We start from the raw sequence: 20,664 nt of genomic DNA on the forward strand, positions 1-20,664 counted from the left end.
TGTATTCAATGTATAATTTGACATAGGAGAATTCGTATGCAGGACAGAATTCGTATACAGGACAGAGGTTAAACTTCCTAAAAGGAGGATATTGTTGTTGTTTCTTTTTTTGTCTTTTATTCTCAGAATCCCTTTTAAGGAAAGCAGCACACACTTGTCAGGTAGGCCACGTTTGGGTGAAATTGAATACTAAATCAAACACTAACCATTAACCAATGATTGCTGATATCTTGGTGCATTGTTTTGATTATTCATTTTATTTGCGTATTGATCTTTAAGGCATTAACCCAGAAGTATTGAAACCTGACAATCATAGGAGTGTTAGAAAGGGCTTCACAGATATAGGTATGTAATAGTAATTTTAGCATTATTTCAAAAGAAAAGCAAAGTGTTATTTTGAGACTTGAAGGATCGTTGTTATTTTGTGAAGGTACGAATGAACCTGAAGTCTTGAACACTTCAAAGAGAAACCGAGCTGCCATCTCAGGAAGAGATCCAGTGTTGTATGTCTTGTTTCTCTATCCACTTCCCCTTTCCCTTGTGGATTACGCAGTTGTGCAAGTGCTTAACTCCTTGCTGACTGATTAGTTCATAGGGGGGTTGGGAGCGTGCATCTCCAAGATGGAAACAACAGGAACCTCGTGTGTGAACGCTTGACAGAGGGTCTCAAGGCGCTATGGGGATGGGGTTGCTGCTACTGCTCGAAGAGCCAGGTCTTGAGGAGTCTTCTGAAGGCGAGTAAGTCTTGGGTCTGCCCTATGTGGGTAGGGAGGGTGTTCCAGGTCTAGGCGGCGAGGTAGGAGAAGGAACTGCCGCCGGAGGTCCTTCGTTGGATGCTTGGGGCAGCGGCGAGGGCGAGGCTGGTGGAGTTGGGGTGTAGAAGCTGAGTCTGCTGTTCAGATAGGCTGGTCTGGCGTTGTGGAGTGCTTTGTGTGCGTCAGTGAGGAGCTTGAAGGTGATCCTCTTGTCGACGGGGATCAAAAGACAAGCCATCTCAGGAACATGACGTTGAGGACCAGGAACAAGCAAAAAATGACTGCTGCACTACGCTACACTGCGCTACGCGTGTTCACACTGTGCTTCGTGCAGCTCACATAGTGCGAAGTTGCAAAAACTTCTCAAACTACGCGAGCGTAGCGTAGGGCTTCGCCCAGGGTTAAAAGCGATACCAAAGGGGATGATGGACGGAGCGTTTGAGCAAATCAAACACTCACCCCCAGTCAACTGATCTGGGTTTAATCCATCACCATATCCCCGGGCCGGAAACAAGCATTCTGGGACTGGTTTCGGATTCATTATCCTCATCAGCTAGGCTATCTTGAATCCAGTACTTTGTAATTATGGCCACTTTTTAAGTTAAAAAATGTAAAATTAAAAAATAAGCCAGCCTCCTTTTGCCCGTCCTATGGTGGAAGGGGAAGCCATTTTATAAAAAGGGGCAAAACCATCCAGGACATAAGAGTCCGATGTATCCCATGTTTCTTGTAGGGTAACAATATGACTGCACCTTATTATTACAAGCCACGCCTCCACATGTTTTTTAGCCCTTAGTCCCGCAATATTCCAGGATATAATTCTAAGATTCAATGGGTCTGGTTGGGTGGGGACAGATGTTAAGGGAGTGTTTATTAGTCACCCTGTAACCTCCCCAACCCCAGTCGAGGCCAGTTGTCAATCAATACTATCTAAATCCCTCAGTGGAGCAAATCTATTTGCAAGGGGGATAGCTGAGTTCATGTTTTTTTTAAACATCGTTTTATTAAACAGGCTCATAATATCTCAGACATTGCATTAAAGACACACATAATTGACCGTTTTGATACATTGGTACCTATAAAGTTTCATCATAGCCATCACAACATTAAAAGTACACTCAACTGAGTTCATATTTGAGCAATGTATTGACCTTACTGGTTGGAAACCGATGTTTGTGCTCTGGGTTCTGTGACGTGGTACCCATGAAGGATAACATAAAATAAAAGTAAAGCAAGAACATCTTAATTCCAGTTTTAAAATCTCGTCTGCGTACCCTGTGAATCATGGTTTTTGTATGTATTGGGTACGTAAAGTTAACCAAAATTCAGTCGCCCTCCCTATCTTTCTTTGTGGAGGATCCGACCCATCCCACTCTTCTGGCCATGATGACATGAGGTGATGAATGGAAACCATTTATTAACGAATTGTCCAGCCAGTGAGTCACTTCGTGTAGCAGGTCTATCGTAGACTCCCGGGTACCCTGCTTAACTGGGGGTGCCCCGCTCAGAACGGCCACTACGGGGATTGACTCTGGAGGCAGATGTGATATATCAGTGCTCCCTTCTACCTTCTGAGGATGGCTGGGGGAATTTGGGCCCTGCAAATCGGACCGAGAGTTGTTATGAGATCAATCTTATGAGCATCTAGCATAGTTCCTTTATTGGTGCAAGACCCCACCCACACCACAGCAGAATAGGCATGCATGAATAAACACACAACACAACATTTTTGTTTGGAGAATATATTGCTGCAGGTATTGGTCTCCTCATGGAGTCCAGCAGAAGAGAGTGGGGGTGGGGAAGTGCCCAAATGTAACTAAGGGGTAGCCATTCTCTGAAGTGGCCCCCGGCTGAGGGCAGCCGCAATCTCAACGGGACTGCCCACCACTGCCCCATTTATTGTGATTTTCCCAGGCTCATTTGTGAGCGTATGCCCTTCTGTTGGGGGGTATTTATTTCCTAGACCTGACTGCAAACTACTTTTGGCATCCTTGGGCTGGCAGCCACTTGTTGAGGGGGCCGAGGACGCCGTTCCAACACACTGTGTTTGCCCTGCACCATCCGCCACCTACCCAGTCGCTGCTCCCAAGTTCCTGAGTAAATGACGAGAGTGCAACTCAGGGGCCTGATGAAGCAAAGCTTCTACCTTAGTGAACTGCAGATAATTAGGTACCAAAAGTTTTTTAACATATCTTCAATTCTGGGTAACAACTCAGACACAAACAGACTCAAGTCCTCCTGGTGTAAAGCAACTGGACCAACAGCCTTCTTGGGTAACTGCAGAGTTTTTTTCCCCTCCTCCTCTCGTCCTTTTAATCGGTGGTTCAGTGAAAGAAGTGACTTCAACTTGGTTTACCCACTCCAAATGGCAGATCAATACCAAAAGCAATAATCGCCATGGGTACCCTCTTGCCACCATTTTCCATTTGCAAAGAGTCAATAGGGGGCAATAAGGTCTGAGGATGATTTACTAATTCCAGCGAGAGCCTCCTTTGAGTTAGTGCAAATTTTGTTTAACAAAACTTTTGCCTTCCTGGCTACAAACATGTCCAGAGGAGTAACTGTGCTGCCCCCTCCTGGCGGGCCCGTGCTTTGCTTCCTTTTCCCATTCATTTTAAGCAACTGTGTTTTAAGGAACCTTTGCAGAGAACTTTGCAATTATGCAAAGTGATCAGGGTGTAGTGCCTTGCCGGATAAATAATGAGACTTAAAAAGAAACCTCTCCCACAGACTTGCACGGCAAGAAACACTCACCGCTGACAGATTGCATGGACCAAAAACAGAGCAAAGAATACATTAAGTAACTTAATAAAGTACCTTAAAAAGATGCCCCGGATCACAGGGGTTAGGGGGGTGGCCCAGCCCAGCCTCTTCCGGACTCTGACGGGCACAGACAGGCCCGCCCTTGGCCGCGCTGTTCAAGAGCGTTGCTGGGGAAGGCTGTATTGTCCAGTACGCCGGTCTCCCACCTATCTAATGCATCGTACTAAATATATGTTTAGAGTCAACATATTATCCTTCTGTATGAATTTAAGTATATCATAGTCAAAGAAAGAACTCAAGGTGGCAAGAGGAAAGGCACTAACTGGGCTGGTGGGTAGAAGCCACCACTCACTGTGGACAACGTGGAGAGGCCGCCACTCACTGTGGACACTGTGGAGAGGCAGTCACTCACTGTGGGCTGTGTGGAGAGGCAGCCACTCACTGTGGACACTCTGGAGAGGCAGTCACTCACTGTGGACACTGGGGAAAGGCAGCCACTCACTGTGGGCTGTGTGGAGAGGCATCCACTCACTGTGGACACTCTGGAGAGGCAGTCACTCACTTTGGACACTGTGGAGAGGCAGCCACTCACTGTGGGCTGTGTGGAGAGGCAGCCACTCACTGTGGACACTGTGGAGAGGCAGTCACTCACTGTGGGTTGTGTGGAGAGGCAGGTACTCACTGTGGACACTGTGGAGAGGCAGTCACTCACTGTGGGCTGAGTGGAGAGGTAGCCACTCACTGTGAGTTGTGTGGAGAGGCAGCCACTCACTGTGGGCTGTGTGGAGAGGCAGCCACTCTCTGTGGGCTGTGTGGAGAGGCAGCCACTCACTGTGGACACTGTGGAGAGGCATCCACTCACTGTGGGCTATGTGGAGAGGCAGACACTCACTGTGGAGTGGTGTGGCTCACTGGTTAGAGGCGGCAGACCCGAGAGCAGAGAATGGGCTGGGACCAGGGTTCGATTCCCGACGTGGCAGGGTCTTGGACCGGGATCAGCGGACTCGATAATTCTCACCTCGGTGCCTACTCTATCCGGGGACCACACTCGGTAACTCTGGGCATTAAGCTTGCCTCATCTCTACAACGGCCCCCCACAAAAGCCAGGGATGCCTGGTTTCACCTTGGAGACTCCCAGGAGGGACTATCTCACAGGGAAAGCCAGGACGGGTTCCCCAGCGGCCTATAGCGCTACGAGGCCTGCGGTGCGGGTAGCAGTGCGCTTTACAAGACACACTTTACACTTACACTTACTGTGGGTTGTGTGGAGAGGCAGCCACTCACTTTGGGTTGTGTGGAGAGGCAGACACTCACTGTGGGCTGTGTGGAGAGCAGGTAAACTCTGTGGGCTCTGTGGAGAGGCAAGCACTCACTGTCGAATGTGTGTAGAAGCCACCACTCACTGTGGGCTTCGTGGAGAGGTAGCCACTCACTGTGGACAATGTGGCAAGCAGGTAAACTTTGGGGACTGTGTGGAGAGACAGTCTCTCACTGTGGGCTGTATATAGAAGCAGTTACTCATTGTGGGCTGTGTGGAGAGGCAGTCACTCACTGTGGGCTGTATATAGAAGCAGTCACTCATTGTGGGCTGTGTGGAGAGGCAGTCACTCACTGTGGGCTGTATATAGAAGCAGTCATTCACTGCGAGCTGTGTGTAGAAGCCACTACTTACTGTGGGCTGTGTGGAGAGGTAGTCACTTACTGTGGGCTGTGTGGAGAGGCAGTCAGGCAGTCACTCACTGTGGTCCGTGTGGAGAGGCAGTCTCTCCCTGTGGTCTGTGTGGAGAGGCAGCCACTCACTCTTGGCTGGTGGTGAAAGGCAGCCACTCGCTCTGATGCTGGAGTCCCTTGATGGGCTTGCTGCCGAAGGACCATTTCCCATTTAGAAACCTTTGCTCGCAAGTAATATCTCGGGTGAGACTTTTATAGAGAACTATTAGAATCTAAATTCCTTGTAGACACTAGGTACAATACAATACATAGGCATTTGTAAACTGTGCAGCTGCTCACAAGGAAGCGTCCTGGTGTTAGCAGCAGGACCACCCAAAAACAGGCAGCCAGCCTAGGCAATAAACAGATGAGTCTTCAACCTTTCCTAAAGACCATTTCTGATGGTGAAAGCCAGAGAGCAGTTGAAGCGAGTTCCATAGTTTCGCTGTTAGTAAGGCAAAGGGTCTCCCACCACTCCTGGACCTACGAACGCTGGGGGTATTCAAGGGCTTCAGTGAATTGGACCTCAGGATCTGCCCTGACAATAGGCCAGAGTCTTCGTCTCAGACACTGCAGACCTTTCTGCTCCAGGGCTCTGTAGGCGAAGATTAATGCCTTGAATTAGATATTGCTAATTATCAGTGTTAGACTTGGCATCGTTGGCGTGGTTTTCCCTGACTTTTTGCCTCTACCTCCTGTATTGTTGATGCTGTGCTAGTTTAGATGCTTTGGGCACTTTGCCCCTGCTGATCAGTGTCAAAGTGCAAGTACTCCCTGTGTAAATGGATTTTGTGATTGGTTCTCCCTGATTGGCGTATTTGTTTTACCAGTGGGTCCCTAGTAAACTGCATTGAGTGTGCCAGGGCTGGTAAATCAAATGCTACTAGTGGGCTTGCACTGCTGATTGTGCCAACCACATGAGTATCCCTTAAAAGAGGTTAACTGCCATGTCAACTTGGCAAGTGCAACCACTTGCCAGGCACTACCCTTCCCTTTTCTTACACATAGGACACCCCTATGGTAGGCCCAAGGTACCACCCTGGGCAGGGTGCAGTGTATGTAAATGGTAGGACATGTGCTGGTGTGTGTAACATGTCCTGATAGTGAAATTCTGCCAATTTTGTTTTTTACTATTGAAAGGCTATCTTGCCCATAGGACAGAATGGGGAATGCTTTTTAACATTTTACAAGCATATCTTCCTATAGGAATAAGATCGAAAAATTGAGTTTAGTATCCCTGAACCCAAGATTTAATAACACATCTTTTAGTAAAGATGGTTTTTAAATTGTGTGTTTGAAAATACCACTTTTAGAAAGTGGCTATTTTCTTGTTCAACCATTCTGTGTGTCTCTGCCTGGTTGTGGACTGACTGTCTGGCTTTGGAGTGACAGGAGCTGGGGAGGTGCAGTGGCTCCAGGAATTCGGATGAGTGAGCACTAATCTGAATAGGCCTGATCTCCATTTGGAGTGGTGGGAGGACTAGCACCTGTACCTGAATAGGCCTCCCTTCCACAATGCTGACTCCACTGCCCTGTTGTGTATCTGGAGCCAAGGCTCACACTGACAATGGATGTTGTTGTGCACTTGCAGAGTGCCCCCCAGATCTGGTTTGAACTGGGCTCAGAGCCCCTTGCACAAAGAGAACAAATACCTTTTGGGGTATAAGTATCAGACCCGAAACCCCAGATCTTTAGATCATTCCTGGAATTCAAGAGGAACTTTTGCCAAGGAGAAGAGCTGGAGAGACTGAGAAGTACTGCCCTTGCTGTGTGACTGGGGTTGGCCTGCAGTTGCTGTTTCTGCCAAGGGGAAGGAGAAGGACTTTGCTGTGTGCTGTGTCCCCTGCTTTAAGAAGGTCTCCAAGGCCCTGAAGTGAGCTGGCCTCCTGTTCAGAAGTCTCCAGGACACAAACACTTCACCCCAGCTCCCCTGTACTCTGCTGTGAGTTCTAGACTGCCTAGAGGGGCCTGCGCAAGTTTTGGGCCACTTGAGGTTGTTGCTGCTGTTTGGGAGCTGTAAGAAAGAAGAAACGCAAAGTACTGCTAAAATGCGATGCATCTCTCTTCTTGCGGCTGTTTTCTCGATGCATCTCCATGGCGTGAGAAGGATTTCCACGCATCGTCGTACCACTGTGAAAACCGTCGCAGCACCTGTCGCATCTGCAAGAATCGATGCATTGAGGGATCGTAGCTGAAGACGACCGACGCAGCAACAATTGCCGACGCATCCCGGATTTACACGCATCATACCGGTGCGGCACGCTTTCCTGATGTATCACCTGCGAAGCAGAACCATCACGAATAATCGATGCATCACTCCCCATACAGACCAGATTCGACGCAACTCGCTCTCTGTGTGTCACAGAATTGTCGCATCGCCTCCCCAAGGTCTCAGGAGTGTTGCATCTTTTTTTATCTGAGTCTGCGGCAGTTTGGCTTTTGGAACTTTGACACATCTATAGGTACTTTGGTGAAAAGTCATGCATCCATAGTTTTCTATGGTACAAGTTCTTGAATGCTTTTTAAAGTCATATTTTTAACTGTGTATGTTGGATTTTTGTCATTTTGGTCTTATTTAGTTTAGATGAAGTTACTTTATTTTTCTAAACTGGTGTGTTGTCCTGTTGTGGTGCTTTCACTGTGTTACTGGGTGTGTTGGTACAAATACTTTACACCTTGCCTTTTGGATAAGCCTGTCTGCTCGTGCCAAGCTACCGGGGGGGGGTGAGGCAGGGGCTATCTAAAGTGTGTATCCCCCTTACCCTGACTAGAAGCAAGGGATCCTATTTGGACAAAGGTACCTACCTCTGCCAACTAGTGACCCCCATTTCTAACAACCGGTAACCAGCGCATCTAACAACGATGAGCAGAAACAGACTGACGCATAGCACCATGTGACTCTGGGCAATAGCTCGCTTAATCTTCCCGATGGCCCCCAGCGCCTAGAAACCCTTACGGGTGATTGTGCGCTTTACAAATGTGGACTTTACTTTTTTTTACTTTTACCTTAAGAAGAAGGCGCTGCCACATTTTGAGTGATCTGCAGCCGTTGCAGTATGGAAAGCTGGTAAGCTCAGATATAGACTATTCACATAGTCCAAATTTGAGGTAACCAGGGCATAATCAATAGTCTTCCGTGGCATCACCAGGACTGGATGCAATATCCTCCTTAGGGAGTTAAAGGTAGCAAAGCAGCTAGCCGAGACTGCTTTGCCCTACAGTTAGAAAGACAAGTGAGGGTCAAATGTGAACCCAGATTCCTCACACAAGAGGAGGAAATTGGAGGAGCCCCAGCCTCTTAGGGCTATCAGTTGAGAGAATGGGGGTGGGGCTTGATAGAGGCAAAGACAAGAATTTTATTTTTTTCAGAATTTTTTTTTCTTTTTTTTTTCAGAATTCAGTTTAGCGCAGCTTTCATCCACCCAATTGCCCACTACTTAGAAGAAGTGAAGGCATCAGAAGCCTCATCCTGGAGGGACAGAAGGTGCTGAGCGTCATAAGCACAGGAAATCACTTTCAAGCCCCAGGCTTCGACAAAGTTCGCCAGGGCCCCAAATACACATCGAATAGAGTGAGGGACGGCCTTGGGGGAATCCATATTTAAGGGTCTTTGGACCGGAAGTAAAAGGAGCAAGGAAAACAGCCTTAGATCTGTCCTCAAGATATGATTTAAGCCAAGACAGAGCTTTGCCTTGAGTTCTAATCTTCAACAGCCTTTGCCGCAGGAGAGAATGCGAGACCGTGTCAAACGCTGATAACAAATCCAATTCTACAACCGTAGCCGATGCACCCTGAACCAGATTAGGCTTGATAAATTCAGAGACCTCCAGTAAGGCCAACCCTGTACGGTACCCTGTAAACTGCGTATCATGGAAAAGAGGGTTTGATTCCAGAAAAAGGGAAAGTTGTCTATTAGCCTCCTTTTCCAGCATTTTGGCTACTGTGGGAAGAATTGAAAGTGGTCTGAATTTGCTAAGAGTTTTGGGGTCAGCATTAGTTTTGTTAACAGTGGTACCAGGAGGGAGTGTTTTCACCCCTTCAGAACAAACAGCAGACATCCGTGAAGCGTTCAGCAGTTTGTTCAAACTGTGATTAAGAAACAGCAAAGCTGATTCCAGGATTTCAGGGAGGATTTCAGGGAGGCAACAGTCTCGGGGCAAGCTGAACTTGCAGATGGAAGAACATATAGGTCTAGATTTTTCATATATTACTTAATCAGGTTGTCACCCTATTTAGGGACTCACATTTCTGACAGAAGAGTGACACAGGGCCCGATTCACAGCACTAACTTAATTCTGGGAGTTTTTAAGGACCAGTTAAAGGTGGGCTCGATTCACAGAACTAACGCAAGACAAAATCCTAAACTTACTACTTTTGGTATTCACAGAACGTTCTTACTACTTTTGGTAGGATAGAGCCATGTATTCAACTTCTTCCTGAACTGCAGCAAGTTCTCCATCTGCCTGAGTTCAGTTGGGAGTTTATTCCAGGCCAGTGCCGCTGCAATACTAAAGGCCCTTCCTCCTGATTTAGCTCTTTTAAATCTAGACACTCTTACCAGCTTAGCTGATGAGGAGCGGAAGATGCGCTAGGCAGCGTACTTTAAAACGGCTGCTTTGAAACATGTTGTGTTTGGTGTCAAACACCTTGGAATCCTACCTCCTGCGGAGGAGGTATGGTTCCACCCTTCTAGAGGGACTTATGTGAAACACCGGCGCACCTGGTACCAGCTTTTTTGACCTGGGCATCACAAAATGGATGATGCCAGTCACAGACACGAGTCCGAGCCAAGCCTGACAATAGGTTTCCTGTCACAGGGAGGTGTGACCATCTCCCAGAGAGACCTTAGTGTATTGGGGCTGGGTGGGTGCACTCTTAGAGTGCCAGAAAGTCTGCACTGGGGGCACATTTGGTGTTCCCATGCATAGTCCAGCTCAAACCGGTTGCAGGAGCCATTTGTTCCTGCTCTGGTATGAAACTGGAAAAAGGACATGGGTGTAGCCATCCCTCTGTCCTAACCCTCCCCTAGGAGGGTCCCGAGAGTTAGTCCAATGCCTTCTCTGGGTATAAAGTGGGAAACTTGACTACAGGACTTTGGATTTTACCTGGACTAAAGTCTGCAAGCAGAAACCAAGTACTTCAATGGTCTACACTTCGCTGGACAATAGAAGAAACTCCCTTGGAGTAAAGGAGTTACTCCCCTGCATCAGCAGGCACCTAAAAGCATCTGACCGGTTTGCATCTCCCGAGCTCCTGAGGACTCCGCAGATTTCTGCAACACAGGAGGTGGGTTCCCGAGCATCTCTGAGATCGATCTGCTCTCAAAAACAAATGAAACGAGGCCCAAAATCCATTTTATAGTACAATTAGCATAAAAGGCCAATGTACCATGTCAAAAGTCTTCTATATATAAAGCAAAAGTAGGGCAGTTGGGCTGTGGAAATCGTGCACATGTGAGGGTATAATGTGGAGGTGCCGGAGACAATTATGAGGGCTCTTATTAGGCATAAAGCCATGTTGATCATCATGCAGTAGTGTTCGGACGACATTATGTAATCTCAAGGCTATTACGTTTGTACAGGCTTTAGTTTTGATATTATTAATTACTGAAATTGAATTATAGAAGGCACCGAGTTGTGGGCACTTATCCGGCTTCAGAGTAACTGAAATAACCCCCCTCACAAGAAGCCAGAAAGCATGCAATTCACAAAGACCCTTTGAAACATCAACTGTAAATGCAGAATAACCAGAAAGGCACATTTATTGAAGAATTTAATAGTACACCCCTTGGGACCTGGGTCCTCCCTTGACAGTGCCCACACTGAAAGATCTCTTATGATGGGATTTTGAAGTTTAGCAGGAGGGGGATGTACACAAAAATATAATATTTCGTAGTAATGGGTGAAGGTCCCTGTAATATCTGTACTTGACCCTCAGTGGATAAAATCAAAGGGACAATTCTTGACATATGGCCTTTGTTTGGAAGCCAGTACAAAAATTCCCAGCCTGGTCACCCACTTCATACTTTGTGAATAAAACTAACTTGTCCATCCAGTAATATGAATCTTTTGCTTTAGTGTGGTTCTCAGATTTTAAAGGAGTTGAGCTGCTTTGGTATTGTGAGAAGTTGGCCTGATAGGTGATGTTTCCAATTCTGGAACCACCGGTTATCAGACCAAACAATCCCTTATGGTGTCTGGTTGTAAGTCAACCTTATTAGACAAGCTATCCTAGGGGTAGCATGGACTAAGCAGCCTAAAGGCTTAACTTAAGAGGTCGTGTTAAGCGAGCTGTTTTACCACATACAATCCTGTAATATCAAATGAAAGGACACCACACAAGTATATATTATACAAATATATGTATTTATTACTAAAAACAATCCCCAGTATTCTTTATGAATAAAGGGGCACAAGCGTTAAATCAAAAGCACAGTTTAAACATACAAAGTTGCACAGTTATGGATGAGGGCGGGTGGCCACTCAAACCATATACTAAACAAGTGGTATAAGAGATACCAATCGAACAGTGGTTAGGCCTAGGGCCTAGGGAATCGCTGGGAGCAGTCAGGACAAGCAGTGCTGAAGTCGGGAAAAGCCCGCGGGATTCGGGTGCAGTGCAGAAAGCGCACGCATGCACCAATGTTAACCAATGGTGCGTAAAAGTTGTAAAGTTAAAGTTTAAGGACACTTCCGCTGAACCTAGAGGAACAAAACTTAAGACACAGACCCTAGAGGTGTGCACCAGTGTGGGAACACCGGCGGAGCAAAGTTACCTCACCCACAGGAAGCGGGTGCACAGGGTCGAAGTGCGTCGGGTTTTGACACGCAGGTTCTTGGCGCTTGAAGCTGAAGATGCTGCAGGCGATGTGAAGGAAAAGTGTCCGGTGGATCCAAGGGTGGATCTGTAGTGGTGAAGACCTGACAGCAGAGGGGACAGTGTTCAAAGTCACTGACCAGTAACCACCGTGGAACCAGATTGGAACCAGGCAAAGTCGGGTGCAAACAGGTGATGAGGTGTTGCTTCTCTCTGCAGCCACGTGGACACGAAGAGGTCAAGGACGTCCAGAAGTCGATCACGAGCTGTCCCTCGAAGGTTCTAGCTGATGGCAGTGTCAGCAACTCGATTGAAGCAAACAAGCCTTGGCTAATGCAAGCCACGGGGAAAGTGAAAAGGCTTATTACTCGGACCAGCAAGGTCAGAGCGGGTACTCCTTTCTACAGGAGCGAGGGCAGGTCTGGAGCAACCAGACCCACAGTGTAAATCGTAGGTTTCGTCGCCAAGATGGCCGCTGACCACGTGACAAGCGGGCGGGATGGCGAGTCGAGTGGCACAAAGCAAAAGGGCCCCACGCAGATCGTGGAGATGCTGGAGGGCTGATCTTTAGTGCAAATGCTGCTCGATTGTGGGACTTCTCAAACTCCAAAGCACAGAGTCGAGGGTGCCTCGGGTGCTGCGCAGTCAGCGTCTCGGGGGTCTTTCAAGATGTCCGCTCCCACGTCTCTCGGTGCCTCCATGGGTCCCTTCTTTGCAGGGACTGTGGATCGGGCTGGGAGAAGTCTGGGAAGCTGGGTCTTGTCAGGCTCTGCACTCGGGCTCCGGCGGGAGGCGGCGGCAAAGCAGACGTTGAGGTGCTGGGTAGTGCCTGTGTTCACAGGGTGGCCCCTCCTAGGCCACAAGGGAGATGCTCTTCAGTCTTCTGTTCATCAGAATGTCGAAGTCCAGTCGTCTTCTTAGTTTAAAGGTGATTTCAGGATGATCTGAAGTGTCTTGGCACTGCTCCCACTCTTATTCGAATCTGGGGGGCTGGATTACCTGCTAGGTCCCCTCCTATGGGTGGGACCCAGGAAGTGGGTGGATACACCCCTTTCCTTTGATCCAGGCCGCCCTGGCACGAGGGCTGGAGTGCCCCAGAACCAGTTTGGCCGGATTATGCAAGGGGCAGCCTTGTGCTCCCCATGCAGTGTCTGGTTTCTTTCAGACCTCCCTGCTACAATCCACTATCTCCTGTCTGGAGGGTGATAACACCCCCCTGCGACAGGAAACCCTTTGTCCAGGCCCCATTTGGCTGAGTTTCGGTCAGCTTCAGGGGGTCAGACTCTTGTCTGTGGCAGAGGCATCCATTTTGTGGATCTAAGGCCCTTTTAGAAATTAACCGCATTAAAGTAAAGTAACATGTCTTACCCCTCTAGAGGGGTGGAATGCTATCCCCGTCGCCAGAACTGGCGAGGGGATAGTATTCCAAATCGTATGACACCTTACACGACATGTTTTGATAAAGCCAAACCAAAGTTGCTATATAACCGCGAGGATTATAAGGCACTTAAGAGTATATGGTATGGCATTATCCTGAAACAGCTTAGGGAGTTGTTCCCGACAGCTGCAGACAGGCTCAGCTCATGCTAGAGCTCCATCTCACATGAAACCACGCACTCTGCCTCCAGGATTGATGAGGCCTTCCATAGGAGTGGCTCACAGGTTAATATGTGTCCAGATATAGGTTTAGATATAGGTATACTATATCTAAGCAAGGGGTGATTACACCACCTTACCCCAGCTGAGTGATCAGCCAGTTGTGTCAATTTAAGAACCAGCCAGGGGTGGCAAAAGATATGCTGCAGCCCCTGGTAGGCCTTGGTGGCCCCTATGCCCTGGGCACCTATAGTGCATTATACAGGGGCTGACAAGGAGTCCATTTCCAATTGTGGTATGTACCTAGGGTACATGGAATCCATTTTACAGAGAGAGCAGATAGCCTGGGGCCCTAATTAGCAGGGAACCAGGTCAACTAAGTCAAAAAACCAGCTAAACACAGGCAAAAAATCTGGGGTAACCATAGTCAGGTAGCCACCTTCCTACATAACCCCCCCCAAACGAAAGGAGATAAGGCTATCCTTGGCCAGGTAAGCCTATATTGCCTGAGTGGCCATATAAGGAAGTACCTGCACTAGCATGGGTACCCCCTGTCTCATGGTCCACTAAGCAGTCCCTCACCCTTTGGGTATTAGAGGGTCTCCACCATAGGGAATCACTACCTTGGGTGGGTTTATGCAAAGTTAAAGGCTGGTTTGGATATGGAGTATTGAAGTGAGGCTCTACTAATTTAGGGCTTAGCTTCCTCCAATTATCTTCCACCATGTGTGCCTTTCTTTCTTTAACTGAGTTGCACTGTGCTCTCAGGGTCAGCCTCTGGCTACCTAAAGCTGGAGGCTGGGTCCCTCTGTTTGGCTTGCTGGAGGGACAGTTCAGGTTTGGGCCCTTTGGGTCCCAGGTTTGGCTGTGCCCAACAGAATCCATCTGTGGGAGGTCCCTAACTGTTTTTAAGGGGGCTCCCTCAGGAGTTTTTAAAGTTTTCACCTCACTAGGGCTACTAGGTTTGGTGCCCCTGATCTGTTGATGGGGGTGCTTTATTTGACAGGGGGCCCTCTGGGTCTCACTGTCCTTCTTGTCCTCTGCAGCCCTGGGCTGGCTAAGGCAAGGGAGAGAGGGGCAGGTTACCTGCTCCAGACTGGGTCCCACCTGAGAAGGGTCCACTGACATCAGAGGTTCTGTCAGGCTAGGCCCAACCACCTCTGGGGCAGTTCCTTCATCAGGGGTAAGATCAGTTCCCTGAGGAGGCTGATCCTGTCCTAAAGTCTGGTGAGGGGGAGATTTCTCTTCCTCCTCCATGCTCTCAGTTTGTGTGGAGTTATCCATCATTTCAGGCTTCACAACACACATATCAGTTTGAGTTTGGGCTGTGGCCATCACAGCCCCACCAACCTTTTCAGGAGGAGCCTCAGTTTGGGTTTCTGCTGTTATCATAACAGCTTTGCTATTCTGTCCAGGAAGAGCTTTGGCTAAAGATGGTTCAGAGAGTTTCTCAGCCCTACCAACCTTTTCAGGAAGGACATCTTGAATTGGGGCTGTAGCCATTACAGCCCCACTAACCTTTCCATTGGAATTTACCATTCTAGAATGGATTTCCTGTTCAACCTCAGCCCAGGCTGAGATCTCCAAATCATTACCAAGTAGGCAGTCTACAGGCAAGTTTGGTGACACTGCCACTCTCTTTGGGCCAATGACACCTCCCCAGCTGAGACTTACTACTGCCATGGGATGATTGGTTTTGACGCCATCAATGTTTGTTACCTGGTATGTGGCACCTGGTAAAAGTTGCTTAGAGGGGACTATACAGTCAGCCACCATGGTGATGCTAGCCCCTGTGTCTCTAAAAGCTTCAACTTTCAAACCATTGATGATGGGTTTTTGTCTATATTTGCTCAAAGTATTTGGGCAATCAGAGAAGTTGGCAAACCCCCTGCCAGTCTCATAAACAAGATCATTTGGGGATGGGGACCTGGATAGGCCAGGGTCCTCCTGGGCTCCAAAAGTAAACCCACCCAGATTCCTGGGTGTGCTCCCACTTCCTGGGGGATTACTGCTGACAGTAACAGGAGGTGTTGGAGCTGGCTTTGGAGGTATATTCTCTTTATTGTTATTCTTGGGTCAACAGTTGTCTGTTTTGTAATGCCCAACCTGTTTACAGGCATAACAATAAGGCTTTTTCTCAGTTGAAGAAGTGTCTTGGGACCCACCCCCATTCTTGGAGTTTTGGGGCCCTGGGGAAGTCTTTTCTTTATTTGTATCCCCACCCTTATCTTGAGGCTTGGTAGACTCCTTCTTCTGGTTACTGTCCTGATTCTTAGGCCTAATCCTGGTTCTGACCCACTTGTCTGCCTTCTTTCCCAATTCTTGAGGAGAGGTCAGATCAGAGTCCACCAGGTGCTGGTGTAAGAGCTGGTTCTGACAATTACTTAGGATCTGCTCCCTCATAATCAAATTATACAATCCTGTAAAGTCATGTACTTTGCTGCCATGTAGCCAACCCTCCAGAGCCTTAGTTGCACAATCAACAAAATCAGTCCAGTCCTGAGTCTGTGTCTTCTGGGTGTCTCTGAACTTCAACCTGTACTGTTCAGTGGTTAAGCTAAACCCATCTATCAGAACACTCTTCAGGACTTTGTAATTGTGTGCATCCTCATGTCTAACAGTGAGGAGCTTATCTCTCCCTTTCTCTGAAAAGGAGTACCATAAGATTGCTGCCCACTGTTCCTCAGGAACCTGCTGTACCATGCAGGCTCTCTCAAGAGCAGTTATCCACTTGTGGATGTCATCCCCTTCCTTGTAGGGGGGCACAATCTTTGTCAGGTTTCTACTATCATAGGACCTGGGTTTCTCTTTAGGAATATTGCTGCCACCAGTGGCATCTAAGCCACACAATTTTTGCTCTCTTGCCAAGGCAAGTCTAGCTTGAGCCAAGGCTACCTCCTCCCTCTCTATTTGGAGTTTGACAGCCCTCATTCTGGCCCTATGCTCTAGCTTTTGAGAAGCAGTCATGCCTCTCTGGGATTCTCTTGAGGCACTAGAAATGTGAGAGTCCCCTGAGGGAGATCTCACTCTCCTGTTGCCTGGGAGAATGTTATAGGGTCTGGGGAGGTGCTGGCCCTCTCCATTCCCCAGTAGGTCTAAGTTGGCCTGGTTAAGCCTGGCAACTAGGACCTGGCTACCCCTCTGATCCTGATCTTCTGGGTCCTCTACATCTGAGTCCTCCTCCCCCTCCTCTCCTTCTTCTCCTTCTTCCTCCTGAGGGGTATCAGTTACAGGGGGGTTCACTCCATCTCCTGACTCTAAGGTAACTTCATTCACCTTCTCTAAGTCATCCTGCTCTAGAATGGCTATCAGGATAGGACAGGTGGGACTTCTGCCCCTTTTTAACCCTCTTGATATGCACAAGGCAATCAAGTCCTTTCGGGTTAACTTGTCATAGCTGGAAGTTGCCTTGGTAAGGTCAACTGTCACAGGAGCAGACCCTGAGGCTTTTCCTGTGTCAGACATGACTGCTAGTGAGGTGTAAGTGGTGCACTTACCTACACTAAGTGTTTTCCTACTGTACCGTGCTAGTGAGTTGTAGTCAGGGTGTGCTAATCCCTTTAATCTACAACTACTAAGTTCAGTAGAACTTAATATGCTAAGCTTTTGATTTATATGTACCTAGAGGTACTTGATGTGATCTTTCAATTTGATGAAAGATTGCAATGGTAAAACAACAGCAAGCTCAAATCCGCACCGCTGCTCACCAATGTGAGAAGTTGGCCTGATAGGTGATGTTTCCAATTCTGGAACCACCGGTTATCAGACCAAACAATCCCTTATGGTGTCTGGTTGTAAGTCAACCTTATTAGACAAGCTATCCTAGGGGTAGCACGGACTAAGCAGCCTAAAGGCTTAACTTAAGAGGTCGTGTTAAGCGAGCTGTTTTACCACATACAATCCTGTAATATCAAATGAAAGGACACCACACAAGTATATATTATAAAAATATATGTATTTATTACTAAAAACAATCCCCAGTATTCTTTATGAATAAAGGGGCACAAGCGTTAAATCAAAAGCACAGTTTAAACATACAAAGTTGCACAGTTATGGATGAGGGCGGGTGGCCACTCAAACCATATACTAAACAAGTGGTATAAGAGATACCAATCGAACAGTGGTTAGGCCTAGGGCCTAGGGAATCGCTGGGAGCAGTCAGGACAAGCAGTGCTGAAGTCGGGAAAAGCCCGCGGGATTCGGGTGCAGTGCAGAAAGCGCACGCATGCACCAATGTTAACCAATGGTGCGTAAAAGTTGTAAAGTTAAAGTTTAAGGACACTTCCGCTGAACCTAGAGGAACAAAACTTAAGACACAGACCCTAGAGATGTGTACCAGTGTGGGAACACCGGCGGAGCAAAGTTACCTCACCCACAGGAAGCGGGTGCACAGGGTCGAAGTGCGTCGGGTTTTGACACGCAGGTTCTTGGCGCTTGAAGCTGAAGATGCTGCAGGCGATGTGAAGGAGAAGTGTCCGGTGGATCCAAGGGTGGATCTGTAGTGGTGAAGACCTGAAAGCAGAGGGGACAGTGTTCAAAGTCACTGACCAGTGACCACCGTGGAACCAGATTGGAACCAGGCAAAGTCGGGTGCAAACAGGTGATGAGGTGTTGCTTCTCTCTGCAGCCACGTAGACACGAAGAGGTCAAGGATGTCCAGAAGTCGATCACGAGCTGTCCCTCAAAGGTTCTAGCTGATGGCGGTGTCGGCAACTCGATTAAAGCAAACAAGCCTTGGCTAATGCAAGCCACGGGGAAAGTAAAAAAGGCTTATTACTCGGACCAGCAAGGTCAGAGCGGGTACTCCTTTCTACAGGAGTGAGGGCAGGTCTGGAGCAACCAGACCCACAGTGTAAATTGTAGGTTTCGTCGCCAAGATGGCCGCTGACCACGTGACAAGCGGCCGGGATGGCGAGTCAAGTGGCACAAAGCAAAAGGGCCCCACGCAGATTGTGGAGATGCTGGAGGGCTGATCTTTGGTGCAAATGCTGCTCGATTGTGGGGCTTCTCAAACTCCAAAGCACAGAGTCGAGGGTGCCTCAGGTGCTGCGCAGTCAGCGTCTCGGGGGTCTTTCAAGATGTCCGCTCCCACGTCTCTCGGTGCCTCCACGGGTCCCTTCTTTGCAGGGACTGTGGATCGGGCTGGGAGAAGTCTGGGAAGCTGGGTCTTGTCAAGCTCTGCACTCGGGCTCCGGCGGGAGGCGGCGGCAAAGCAGACATCGAGGTGCTGGGTAGTGCCTGTGTTCACAGGGTGGCCCCTCCTAGGCCACAAGGGAGATGCTCTTCAGTCTTCTGTTCATCACAATGTCGAAGTCCAGTTGTCTTCTTAGTTTAAAGGTGATTTCAGGATGATCTGAAGTGTCTTGGCACTGCTCCCACTCTTATTCGAATCTGGGGGGCTGGATTACCTGCTAGGTCCCCTCCTATGGGTGGGACCCAGGAAGTGGGTGGATACACCCCTTTCCTTTGATCCAGGCCGCCCTGGCACGAGGGCTGGAGTGCCCCAGAACCGGTTTGGCCGGATTATGCAAGGGGCAGCCTTGTGCTCCCCATGCAGTGTCTGGTTTCTTTCAGACCTCCCTGCTACAATCCACTATCTCCTGTCTGGAGGGCGGTGACACCCTCCTGCGACAGGAAACCCTTTGTCCAGGCCCCATTTGGCTGAGTTTCGGTCAGCTTCAGGGGGTCAGACTCTTGTCTGTGGCAGAGGCATCCATTTTGTGGATCTAAGGCCCTTTTAGAAATTAACCGCATTAAAGTAAAGTAACATGTCTTACCGCTCTAGAGGGGTGGAATGCTATCCCCGTCGCCAGAACTGGCGAGGGGATAGTATTCCAAATCGTATGACACCTTACACGACATGTTTTGATAAAGCCAAACCAAAGTTGCTATATAACCGCGAGGATTATAAGGCACTTAAGAGTATATGGTATGGCATTATCCTGAAACAGCTTAGGGAGTTGTCCCCGACAGCTGCAGACAGGCTCAGCTCATGCTAGAGCTCCATCTCACATGAAACCACGCACGCTGCCTCCAGGATTGATGAGGCCTTCCATAGGAGTGGCTCACAGGTTTACATGTGTCCAGATATAGGTTTAGATATAGGTATACTATACCTAAGCAAGGGGTGATTACACCACCTTACCCCAGCTGAGTGATCAGCCAGTTGTGTCAATTTAAGAACCAGCCAGGGGTGGCAAAAGATATGCTGCAGCCCCTGGTAGGCCTTGGTGGCCCCTATGCCCTGGGCACCTATAGTGCATTATACAGGGGCTGACAAGGAGTCCATTTCCAATTGTGGTATGTACCTAGGGTACATGGAATCCATTTTACAGAGAGAGCAGATGGCCTGGGGCCCTGATTAGCAGGGAACCAGGTCAACTAAGTCAAAAAACCAGCTAAACACACGCAAAAAATCTGGGATAACCATAGTCAGGTAGCCACCTTCCTACAGGTATGTTTTGCATTCACCTCTCTCTTTTCTACCTGAATAATTTGGTCTTCTAGGTCAGTATTCTCCCTCTTCCAATTTTCGAGCTTACGTCTAACCTGAGCCATGGTATTTCCTCTAGTCACTACCTTGAATGCTTCCCAAGCTGTAACTGCTGCGGAGACTGAACCCGCAATAATGTAAAAATAATCTATGATCTTATCCCGCAGATGTTTCACAAGAGTATCATCTAACATTCAAACACCATTTACCCTGCAACTCCCATTGTCGATGTCAGGAGGTCTATAGGACCGGTGAATGATCGGAGAACCCACTGGAGAGAATGACATGTTTACCTTTGTCGTCTACATGAACTATCTGTACTGAAAATGGGAAGGACCTGCAGAGGCAAATGGAGAATGGCGACCCCTGTGGACCACTGAGTAAATCCTGGATGATTGACATAGGTGTATACATCCTACCCAAGAATCAATAAAAAGAGAAGGTTTCCCTTTTCCTGGTTGTGGGTGATAGGTCCTACTATCAAGACTTAATTTATGATACAGCTGGGAGTATGATCAGGTATGAGGCACC

The sequence above is a fragment of the Lissotriton helveticus genome, chromosome 1_2 (genome assembly GCF_964261635.1).
Source record: "Lissotriton helveticus chromosome 1_2, aLisHel1.1, whole genome shotgun sequence".
In the NCBI taxonomy this organism is placed as follows: Eukaryota; Metazoa; Chordata; class Amphibia; order Caudata; family Salamandridae; genus Lissotriton; species Lissotriton helveticus.